The sequence below is a fragment of the Mercenaria mercenaria genome, chromosome 7 (assembly GCF_021730395.1).
Source record: "Mercenaria mercenaria strain notata chromosome 7, MADL_Memer_1, whole genome shotgun sequence".
NCBI classification, from domain to species: domain Eukaryota; kingdom Metazoa; phylum Mollusca; class Bivalvia; order Venerida; family Veneridae; genus Mercenaria; species Mercenaria mercenaria.
In genome coordinates, this window is record NC_069367.1 from 26,110,869 (window position 1) to 26,123,442 (window position 12,574).

General features: G+C 33.5%; 1 long non-coding RNA gene across 1 annotated transcript; it reads right to left on the bottom strand.

The window, feature by feature from the left end:
- Window positions 1–358: 358 nt before the first annotated feature.
- On the bottom strand, window positions 359–11,502 carry LOC123537284 (uncharacterized). The gene is made up of 5 exons (XR_008371654.1): window positions 11,333–11,502; window positions 5,183–5,289; window positions 4,559–4,676; window positions 3,881–3,957; window positions 359–3,006 (listed from the first exon to the last, which is right to left on the bottom strand). It is a non-coding gene; the product is annotated as an uncharacterized LOC123537284 (long non-coding RNA).
- Window positions 11,503–12,574: the final 1,072 nt, after the last annotated feature.

Sequence of the window (12,574 nt, forward strand, 5' to 3'; positions counted from 1 at the left end):
CAAAGTCTTCCAGTAATTACTGAGATAAAGGGAAAGTTCATCAATACTTTAACCAAGGTGACGCAGAAAGACGCCGAGGCCAAGTAGGACAGCTCTCCATACTTCGTATATCTGAGCTAACAAACTTAAATATTTCTGTGTAACATTGACCTTTGAATCACTGCATCAAATCTTGCATGCAACAAGTTGGCTGAATAATACTGATAATAGAGTATCAATCCAGAAAGAAAAGAATTATGTACAGTCCTCAATGAATTGCACTCTTTGGACCTTCAAATGTCACCATGTTTTTGGAAAAAGTGTAGCTGAAATCGTGCAAGCAGTCCATCACCTTGTAAGTTTTCTTTGCAAGAATAACTGAAAATGATGCTATATTTTATTTCAAATGTAATTTCTGGACAAAGATCTGACAGACTGGACTAGCCGACAGACGGAATAGCAGAATCCTGTATGTATAAAGAAAACTCACTTTCAAATATAAGGGGTCTAATAACAACACATTTAACTAATACCAGTAAAATATCAGTCCTGTAATTATTTCAAAATAGCTTATAATGATGAGTACTTGACACACTGTAAAGAGTTATTAGATAATAGATTCTATCAATGATAAGTAATGTAACAAAACTGACAAAGTTGTATAAATCAAGTAATATATTATACAATAGCTTTTTAAAATGATAGTTTGTTTGTTTGTTTATTCTGTTGAGTTCAACATTACTTCAGTTAGGTATGAAAGTCTGTATTTACACATCCTATTTATATTTTAGAGCATTGTCAATAACTTGTGTGATGAATTAAAAACAAGAGGACCATGATGGTCCTGAATCGCTCACCTCTTCCCACATGACCCAGTTTTGAGTATGACGTCGTTTTTTCTATTATTTGACATAGTGACCTAGTTTTTGAGCTCATGTGACCCAGTTTTGAACTTGATCTAGATATTATCAAGATAAAAATTCTGACCAATTTTCAAGAAGATCCATTGAAAAATATGGTCTCTAGAGAGGTCACAAGGTTTTTCTATTATTTGACCTATTGACCTAGTTTTCGAAGGTAGGTGACCCTGTTTTGAATTTTACCTAGATATCATCAATGTGAACATTCTCACTAATTTTCATGAAGATCTCATGAAAAATATGGCCTCTAGAGAGGTCACAAGGTTTTTCTATTTTTATAACTACTGGCCTAGTTTTTTAAGGCACGTGACCCAGTTTCAAACTTGACCTAGATATCATCAAGGTGAACATTCTGACCAATTTTTATGGAGTTCCATTCACAAGTATGGCCTCTAGAGAGGTCACAAGGTTTTTCTATTTTTAGACCTACTGACCTAGTTTTTGACCGCACATGACCCTGTTTCGAACTTGACCTAGATAACATCAAGATGAACATTCAGACCAACTTTCATACAGATCCCATGAAAAGTATGGCCTCTAGAGAGGTCACAAGGTTTTTTTATTATTTGACCTACTGACCTAGTTTTTTAAGGCACGTGACCCAGTTTCAAACTTGACCTAGATATCATCAAGGTGAACATTCTGACCAATTTTTATGGAGATCCATTCACAAGTATGGCCTCTAGAGGTCACAAGGTTTTTCTATTTTTAGACCTACTGACCTAGTTTTTAACCGCACATGACCCTGTTTCAAACTTGACCTAGATATCATCAAGATGAACATTCAGACCAACTTTCATACAGATCCCATGAAAAATATGGCCTCTAGAGAGGTCACAAGGTTTTTCTATTATTTGACCTACTGACCTAGTTTTTGATGGCACGTGACCCACTTTCGAACTTGACCTAGATATCATCAAGGTGAACATTCTGACCAATTTTCATGAAGATCTCATGAAATATATGGCCTCTAGAGAGGTCACAAGGGTTTTCTATTTTTAGACCTACTGACCTAGTTTTTGATCGACGTGACCCAGTTTCAAACTTGACCTAGATATCATCAAGATGAACATTCAGACCAACTTTCATACAGATCCCATGAAAAATGTGGCCTTTAAAGAGGTCACAAGGTTTTTCTATTATTTGACCTACTGACCTAGTTTTTGATGGCACGTGACCCAGTTTCGAACTTGACCTAGATATCATCAAGGTGAACATTCTGACCAATTTTCATGAAGATCTTGTGAAATATATGGCCTCTAGAGAGGTCACAAGGTTTTTCTATTTTTAGACCTACTGACCTAGTTTTTGACGGCACGTGACCCAGTTTCGAACTTGACCTAGATATCATCAAGGTGAACACTCTGACCAATTTTCATGAAGATCTTGTGAAATATATGGCCTCTAGAGAGGTCACAAGGTTTTTCTATTTTTAGACCTACTGACCTAGTTTTTGATGGCACGTGACCCAGTTTCGAACTTGACCTAGATATCATCAAGGTGAACATTCTGACCAATTTTCATGAAGATCTTGTGAAATATATGGCCTCTAGAGAGGTCACAAGGTTTTTCTATTTTTAGACCTACTGACCTAGTTTTTGAAGGTACGTGACCCAGTTTCGAACTTGACCTAGATATCATCAAGATGAACATTCTGACCAACTTTCATAAAGATCCCATGAAAAATGTGACCTCTAGAGTGGTCACAAGCAAAAGTTTACGGACGGACGGACGGCGGACACCGCGCGATCACAAAAGCTCACCTTGTCACTTTGTGACAGGTGAGCTAACAAATCACTCCTTGACATACTAAATCAAATCCTTGAAATTAAAATCCTATTTTCCGCAGTTTTCACACACTGTTGACACAAAAACATTCAATTCTAAATCCTGAATCAACTTTGTTTGCTTTCATTCCTGTTGTAGTTTACTTGGGTATGTCTTTGAGGACTAGTTATAAGAAATAAGATAAAGCAAGTTCTTTCTTTGTGGTATGAGTTCCATCATGAAAATAAGCCATTCTCATAGTCTCAAACAATGTGTAGTTTCTGTAGCCTGAAAGTGTTTGTCTCCATATGTTATCCATTTCTGTAACACCAATTCATTCCTGAAATAAAGAGTGAAAACATAAACTGAAGTACACATTATCATTTAAATAGTTGTTTAATTAAAACAGTTAATTGCAGAAGAAAAAAATATACAAGAAAAAGTTGTAAGTATATTTTTTTTTACTCTGCACCACCTTACACTGGTTCCATTGAAGTGTATATATATATATATCATTCAGTAGTAGCAAAAATAATATCCAGAAAACAAGAGTGTCACTGACCCTAAAGTGCTCACCTGTGTTCAAAGCTTCAAGTGTGTTTGTGTAATGGTACCAGTACAGATTTGGGCTTCTTCTATGTTAGCCTATATTGTACAATTTATTTGACCTGTCAAAACATGTTCCCAGCTTTCATTATATTCTGTTCATGCCTTAACATAGGTATGGCCTTTTTGGCCTTAAGGCAATAATCTGGAGAATTATGGTAGACAGTCAAACCCTTATATCACATGCCGAATATCAAAGCTGTGGAGATAAAGAATTCAAAATCAGACTGGCAGTTTCTGTGATGAAAATTTTTAAAGTATTTTGTTTCCTTTTTGGCTGCAATGGAAACCAGAACTCTACATGGATAACTTAGATTTGAAGTGCAATAAGCCCCCTTAACTAGAAGCCCACAGGAAACATGTCGGGCCTACCCTTTGACCTCTGTGACCTTGACCTTTGAGATAGGAACCTTGGGTTTGCAAATGCGCTCTGTCTTATCGAGATTAACAACATGCCAAATATAAACATGATTACTTCATGCATGTCAAAGTTATGGCCGAGAGATTCAAATCTAGACAGACGGATGGACACACATACACAGCACAGCCATTTGTGCTTGACAAAAATATATGTAAAGTAATTTAAAATGTTGTCATAAAAATCTTACTGTTTAATGAAGGTTGTAACGCTGACTGCAGTATCTTTATTTGCTCAACGTCATTATACAATGTAGCATACAGGTTGCTGAAAACAAAAAGTTAATATGCATGTTTTTTTCTGAGAAATGAATATACAGTTCAGTAAACTGCTTTTAAATTTCAAGGTATTTAAGTAACTTTTCAATTTTTCACCTTTTTTATGTAACAGGTTATTAAATAAATTTGCTCCCTTCAGCTGAAATATGCTAGAATAACTATAAGGTGCTTTTGTCACAAAAACATATGTCTCCCCCCTATGTATACCTTAAGCTCTGTCAGCCGTTTTATGCAGCGAGGCGGAACGTGTTCGCCATATGCAAAACTAGGCTTGGTTTTGATCACTGATTCAATCCTGTGAAGTTTCTTCGAAATCCAGCCAGCAGTTTGACCTAAGAAAGCCGGCCAAGCTTAATCAGGACAGACGGACGGAAAGACAGACGGCAAAGGCAGAAACAGTATATCTCTGCCATGTGACACAATCATTTTTAATGTAAGCTTCATTAACTTGTAAATGAAAAGAGCTATGTGTTCAAATGACCTATAACGTTAATTAAAGGAATGTTCAATATTTAAGTTTTCAACCGGTTCTTGCGGATTAATCAGAAAGAGAATTTATGATACCCTTTGAAACAAAATTCATAACTCACACAATTCAATGTGAAGATCAATTAAGCAAATCATGAGAAGAAGTTGTTTAGTTTCTTTTCTAGCTTTAGCTCTGGCAGCTCTTGAATGCAATCAAACTTTCTCACAATGTCTGGTCCTCTGAAAAAGAAATATTTATATCATGAATAAATTTGGAAACATAATACTATGCATTCTTTCTGTAACATCCGAGAAGATATTACACTGAACTCTCCCTAGGAAATATGTACTTACACACCAATTTGTGGGAAGCTACGTCCCCAACTGCTGGAATGTATTCTACAAGAAATGTGATGGTTTTCATGTCTTCGACAATTTTTCATATCGAAACTGAGAGTAGGCATTAAATTTTAAGGTAGCAGACCACTACTGACCAGCATTTCAAATAGGAACTATTCAACTCCCTGTTTTCTTTCTACATTTTTTATTTATTGTTGTCAATTCATGACTGTGGAACTTTCTTGAAAAGCATGTGTACCAGGAAGAAGAGACGTTACCTAAAGATAGATATAAAATGTCTTAAATGTTTATAGATTATATGTCATGAAACAATTCTGAAACTGGGTTTTATGGATTATCCAGACAACAAATTCATAAAAATATTTCTAGCAAATGTATACACTCACACAATTTGGTAAGGTAAAGTTTCTGTGGGTTGAAATACTTTTTTCAGGATTTCATACACAATCTGGCAGCTCCAAAGTAATCAGACTATCTCACAATAACTTGTTCACTGAAAAAGAAATTTATACTTATCTGTTGAAGTATTGTGAAAGTGTAACGAAATAATAATATGAGCCACGCCACGAGAAAACCAACATAGTGCATTTGCAACCAGCATGGATCCAGACCAGCCTGCGCATCTGTGCAGTCTGGTCAGGATCCATACAGTTCGCTTTCAAAGCCTACTGCAATTAGAGAAACCGTTAGCAAACAGCATGGATCCTGACCAGACTGCACATAAGCTGGTCCCAAAGCCACTATGTTGGTTTTCTCATGGCATGGCTCATATTTTGCCACGGATCATATCTAATGACATTTTATATAAAAAAAAACAAATTTGTACTTTTGTGCTCACGTCATAAGCATGCTTAAAGCGGATCTTATCAAAATTCTAATTTTTTTCTGTGAATCAAATCTTCAAACACGATTAACTCTTAATCGTTACATTACAAAATGTATCATTCAATCTTATATTGGACAAAATTAGTAAAACAACAACAAAAACATAACTGGAACCCTTTTAAACAATGACAATTACAATTTCATAAGAAGCTCTTTTCCTAACATAAAATATCAATCACATGTAGCCAGATGATAAAAAAAAAAAACACTTAAGGATGTGCTAGATACATCTGGTTACCTCACAGCTAGAACTCTGGCTAGGCATTGTTTACAAGACAGCTAGACATTTCCATATTCTAACATGTAATGGTTTACTAATAATGTCCTGTCGAAAAACTGTACAAGCGATTATGACACAGTCATGTTTGTGTGCTATAAAATGTATACTGTTACAAACATTAAAGTAAGTGTCTAGCCGTCTGGTAATCGGACTTCTAGCCTGCTAGCCGGGTACCGGACGACTAGCAAATCCTGACCTCAGGGTATTTTCTAGCCTGAATAATGATAATGATTTTATATATATAGTTTCAACTGTTATTTTCTTAAGATATCAATACTTATCAGTGTAAACAAAATATTGTGTGAAATTCTAACACGATCCGATTTATTTTCCTATTAAACATAGAAGGCAGAAAACATTGAATTATTATACAACAAATCACTGTTCTGACGTCACAATTATTACGTCATGGCATCAAACGGGATAGCAGCACGCTGGAAAAGAAACCGATTGAAAATGGGCAAATATATTAATGAATGTCGTCAAGGATGTACGTAAAAATCCTTGGTAACGTGTTAGAATCGAAATAATATATATCTCATTTAGTGATTTGCTCTTGAATAAATCATTGTTTGTCGTTAGATGTGTATTATTATATCACTTGGGCTGTACCCTCGTGCTATAATTCCTTCACAACTTTACTCCAAACAATGATTTATTCAACAACAAATCACTGGATGAGATATATTATTTCTTAAACAAACCAAAGTATTTTCATTGACTAGAAGTCGATATTAACGAATGAGAGCGTGTTTGTATACAAATCCGTTGATATTCTAATTTTGAAAAATGATAAATCAGCCAAATTCTTTCATAAAATTTTATGAAAGAATTTGGCTGATCTAATAGCCTGGTTACACATCATTGATTGCCAAACGTCCATGTTATTTTGTAAAAAGTGATGTTATTCTAACGGCCTAAACTTTAATTCTTAAAACACAAATTTATATTTAATAAATTGACGGATGGAAAGCAGTTCATTAATTTTGACTTTTATTTTGAAATAAAATGGGTTAATTATGAATGCTTAACTACTGTTTTTCTAAAAGTTTTGATATACTAAAATATGAAACCTTAAGTATTTTAAAACTGTTCTATTTTTGAAAATCCAGTGAAAAAGTTGTTAAAATTTAAAAATTCCAATCCCACAAAGCATTATTTTTCCCGCCACCAGATGAACAGATTTTAATAATGAGTGACGACACTGCCATCATTGATTTCGGCATTACATGAATAATGCATTGATTTATGCGAGACAATTAAAATTAAATCTTTAGTATGTATGCACACAAATTTTTTTTTGAAGATAAGTATTGATATCTTTAGTAAATGACAGGTATCATTGCTTATTCATTAGGAAATCTATTACCGGACGGCTAGAAAATCCCCTGAGTATTTTATGAATACCGGACGTTTCCCCCCCAAGACAGTTCCCCCTTAAGACATTTTCCCCCCAAGACATTTCCTCCCAAGACGTTTCCCCCCCAATTTAGTTATACCCAAGACGTTTCACCCCCAATTTTTAAATAATTTGTTTCTTAAACAATTTGACCTTGATATTAAATCTTGGATTGTATTGAAATAAAGTGTACATTTGTAATGAACTGCAGTAAGTATCCCCACACAACCTATTTTCAAACACAACCTATTTTCAACCGCATAGGTCTTAGTATGATAAAAATCTTTACAAGCCAAATTTATCAGTTGTGATTGTTTCACTGTTTACAGCAGAGACAGAACATGTTAGGAACCTATTCGCCTTCAGTTTTGGTACTTAGAAAATTATATAAATTCCATTTATGTAGCAGTACTATGTTTTCATGAGGTTTTTCTTATTACTAAAAAACCTATTTCCTTGTCTACTACCTATTCTTGCTTAAGCCAATATCAGTATTTATATATCTTTTGCACTAAATGTTTATTGCCTAACACATGCTTACTGTCAGAATTGTTAAGCATATTATTATTAGATTATTTTGACAATGCAATCATGATGCCTGTCCTTGCAACATTTTTTTTCATTTTCTAAGCAATTTGAAATATTTGGAGTGTCAAAAGCTTAGCAATTATATAATACATTGTCATATGTGACAGCTATCAATGTAGCAGATGTGACACCCTGGTTCTCTTGAGTAATTGAGCACATGATATAGTTCTTAAGATAATGCACTAACTTCTGGCTGCCATTTACTTTACCCTACCCCCTGTAATTTAGGTGCCAATCTAGGCAAGTGTACCTACAGTATATTGATCTGCCATGTTGGTTTTAGTGTTTGTTGCCAGACTTGAATTTTGGGTGCATTATGTTTGCCATGTTGTAATGAAACTACAGTAAAATTTTAGCGCTGTTTCATTTTGCTGGAAAGAAAATACCACCTGTGGTTGAATTTAGGTTGTAAATTTTCAGCACAACTTCCTACTAATGGCTTTCAAAATCATCCTGCCAGGGATTCGATCAGTTAGAAACTTGAAACTTAAATGGTATGCTTTTATAGCACTTATGCTGATAGAAAGTGTTAGCCGATAAACCAAAGATTTGGACTTGCATTTGTACAAAACTGCACAGAAAACTTGTTAAGCGGTTGAAAACTGGTTGTGCCGGGATATTTAGTGATATAATTTGGACATTCAAAGAAAAATATAGCTCTTGTTGAGTGTACCTTTTATCCCTTAATTTCATCATTTATTTTGAGATATGGCCTCAATGAATATGGTTAAAAGCTGTGGAATTGTTTTCATATATATATTAACAAAAATTATCTTTTACTCCAGTTCCTGTTCTTTATGATTTTTTGATCAATGTCCATAATTTGTGCAAGTCGGATGCAAATTCTCAGGTGAAAAAATGTGAACTTCCTTAGTTTAGCACTTAAATTATCAAAAGGTGTGATTTATGCCTTTTGATTAGATTAACACCTGTTGACACCTAACAGGTGTTTAATGATTATAATATTTATGGCTACAAACCAATTTCCAAGAGATAAAAGTTTTGGACATTTATGATATAGTGGTACACAAAGTTGAAGTGACCCTTATATGTCATACAAAGCAGTGACACAGTCAGAAAATAATAATAAAAAAAATCTTGTTTTATTATTTTATTTGACTTATTTAACATTTTGGGTATGACATATTTACAGATGTTTTTACTTCTCTAATGGAATATATTTCTTTAATGAATCAAACATTTTCAAATTATTTATGCACAACACCAAGCTAAAAGAGTATTTAATCACCATGATCATTAATTGACTTTTTAAATGTATTTTTATATATTTTTCATGATGTAAATTATGTAATATTTGTATGTAATTTGATGTAAATTTCCTCAAAGATACCAATTCTTGAAAAAGTTCCTAGCTCACTTCTAGTACACTGTTGCTGTAGCAATAATCATGATAATAATACAATGTATTGTACATAAATTAGTTAGTTACTCACCGGCAGTAATTAGGGCTATAATCTCATTGTAAAACTGTGATTTTATTCAAATTAATAATGCAAAAATTTTTTCCAACATTTTAAAAATGAAAGAATAAGCAGAAATATATGAACAGGGAAATAATATCATACAACTTTCAATTTAATTGATATTTCTCAAAGTAATATTTGAGTGTAAACAAATTGTACTGACAATTCCCTTGATGAATGTTATAGAAGTGGATCCGCGGCATTCACTTAATAAGGTGTTAAATGGTAATTACTGAAGGTGATAAATGCTACACTTATATATGTGAGATAATCCAGTCAAATATTTAATTTAGATTGAAGACTTCATTAATCTTTAGATTTTATTATAAATTTCTGACAGAAAAGTAAATTTTATTATCAAGTACTTCTTGTAAATAAAATCATCTTCAAATATAATTATAGATCATAGAATTTAACTGGGAACGTTAAGTGATGAATTTCTTCTTTATATTTTTCCCATTGAAAAGCAGATCATAACATTTATTTAAAGTGTAAGTGATGCAACTCTAAAATTTAATGTTGTTAAATCGAATATCGAGTAACAAATGTTTTACTAAACTAGAGTACCCAAAAATCCTACCATTTTCAGGAGGTATACATCAAAGAAACATAAAAGAATTGCATAATCCATATTTCATTTTAGCAAACTTCAAAAACAAAACTTTTTAATGAGTGCAAATACATATATATATATATCTATTTAAAGTAACTCACAACCATCATGGGCTAAATAATGAGTAATTGGTATTTTTTCCCAATTCATACTAATTATTATTAATATTAAAACTTGGATAATTTTAACAAACTAAATCTTTTTTAATTTTTTTTTTTAACTTTTAAACATCAATGGCAGTTATTATATATCGATCTTTATTAATATTTTCCTTTATGTTTTGCTGATAAACATAACCCGTCTTCTTACCAAAGTTTGGTATTTTTCTTATAAACACATTTTTTTAAAAAACAATTGCTGCATTATATTTTATTTCCATACATTTTTTTCATTTTATTACATATCTATTAGCCTGTATGTTATATGATATCTTTTAATACCTTAAATGAATTTGGGGGTGAAAAGTCCTAAAAGCTGAGACAATTCCCCCCCATTTTGGGGGGGAAAAGTCTTGGGAGGAAACGTCTTGGGAGGAACTGTCTTGGGGGGGAAACGTCTGGACACCGTATTTTATAGCTGACCAGACAGCTAGAATGCAGGCTAGGTATCCAGTTACTGGACGGCTAGACACTTCCAACATTAAAACAAGGTCTGAGAAGAATGTGCAACCAATATTGGCTGGGACTCGAAGATAAACCTTGAATAAACGGACCATTTCAGAAATTCAAATACCCACACACCACCCCCGGAAGTAGTTCTTTAGAAAAAAGAACCCATCCTCTCGAAAACATATTTTCCCACCCTTCTACAACCCGGTTAACTCAAAACACCCCCACCCACTTCCCCGACAATACCCCTACTGGGTAATTCCAATTTCCACATTACACAAACAAAATGCACCCCCTCTTTCCCTCTAGAAACCTCCCTGTAAATTACCCGCCCCACCCCCACACACACACACACCCTCTTCCACATAGATGCTTCCACAATGGGGAATGTTCTGGAATAGCCAATTCTGATTAAATAGCTGCCTTACACAAGTTCCTCTATTGTGTGACCAAGTTAGTACCGTGATATTTAGATCTGGTTCATATTACGCGTATTTAGTATAATATTTTAATTTTTACAGAATCTAAAAAGTCAAGATTTTCGCCGACTGATCAAGTAATAATAACGTAATTTTTGTATGACACGCTAACAGCATTGAAATAAATCGATGATTATATGTTAATGATATTGAGAACTTCTTAAAATGCTATGCAAATACTATCAAAAGGTCTAATTTACCTGTAATTTGACAAAAATCCATTTTTCAAGCAACCGATATCACTTCCGCATTACGTCACAACATGTTTTTATTTACCTTTACGCCAAGCTCTTCAAGGAGATCAAGAGTTTCGTCCCTTTACATGGCTATTTTTAGAGTAAAATTTTCCGACGAAAATACCGTATTTGTTCAAAATTTACTACGAGCGCACTTTAGAACAATTTTCTCTCATGTATCATTCTTTGTGTTTTTGCAATCCTCAAAACATATCCAAAAATTAAAATTGTTCTCCCCTGCGCTCGTATCGTATTTTGGTGATAAAGTGCACGAAAATGTCTAAAAATGTACAAAATCTGTGTTGATGGCATGAAACTAGGCCATGTATCATGACTTTTTAGGCAAAATTGTTGCATTTTTTCTTTATAAAATGCAAGATTAATCCTTTATCTTTCAAATAATTCATATCGTTGAGATGTAGTTTTAAATTCATTTTCTTCAAAATTTGGGGGCTAAAACTGTGCCTTATCATACATGGTCCTTTCGCTATTTGTTTTCATATAATTTTATGTATCAAGCCGACAAAAAGTTATTATTGGGATCCGAATGATAAAAAAAGAAAGAAGCTCTAATATTGTACTTTTAGCACGTGAATATCTAAATTACATCTTATAAGAAAATGGCGCCTTTGTGGTTTTGGTAAACATGAAAAATCTGTGCTTTTTATTTGTTTCATACAAGCGCGCTCTCAACCCCTCCCTTCAAAAGACATATATTTTAATGTTGATTTATTTAATTTATAGGTGCATTTTCTTTCGGAAAAGAGTTTAGTACAAGAGACGTGTAGCATGAGGCAAGAAAACAAACGTGGAAAGGAATTATTATGTGATATTTGTGGCCACAAGACTCCAAGGATGACTGATTTAAGGGAACACAGCGCGTCACTCTGAGAAGAGGAAATTCTATGCAAATAGTTTGGCGGAAAATAGGGTGTTCAATTAAAATATAGAGGCGTTGATACATTAAAACAGCTTGCCATATATAATTCTTATTGTATTTGTGCTTTGAATACAGTAAAATTGTCATGGACATTTTTTTTTTTTTTTTTTTTTTTTGGTTGGATTTAACGTCGCACCGACACATGATAGGTCATATCATGGACATATTATTAATATTCAGTAACTGGAGCATTGTAACAATATATTTAAAAGCATTTTGGAATGCACACTTGTTGTATACTCAATACAATATGAAAACACGGAGCG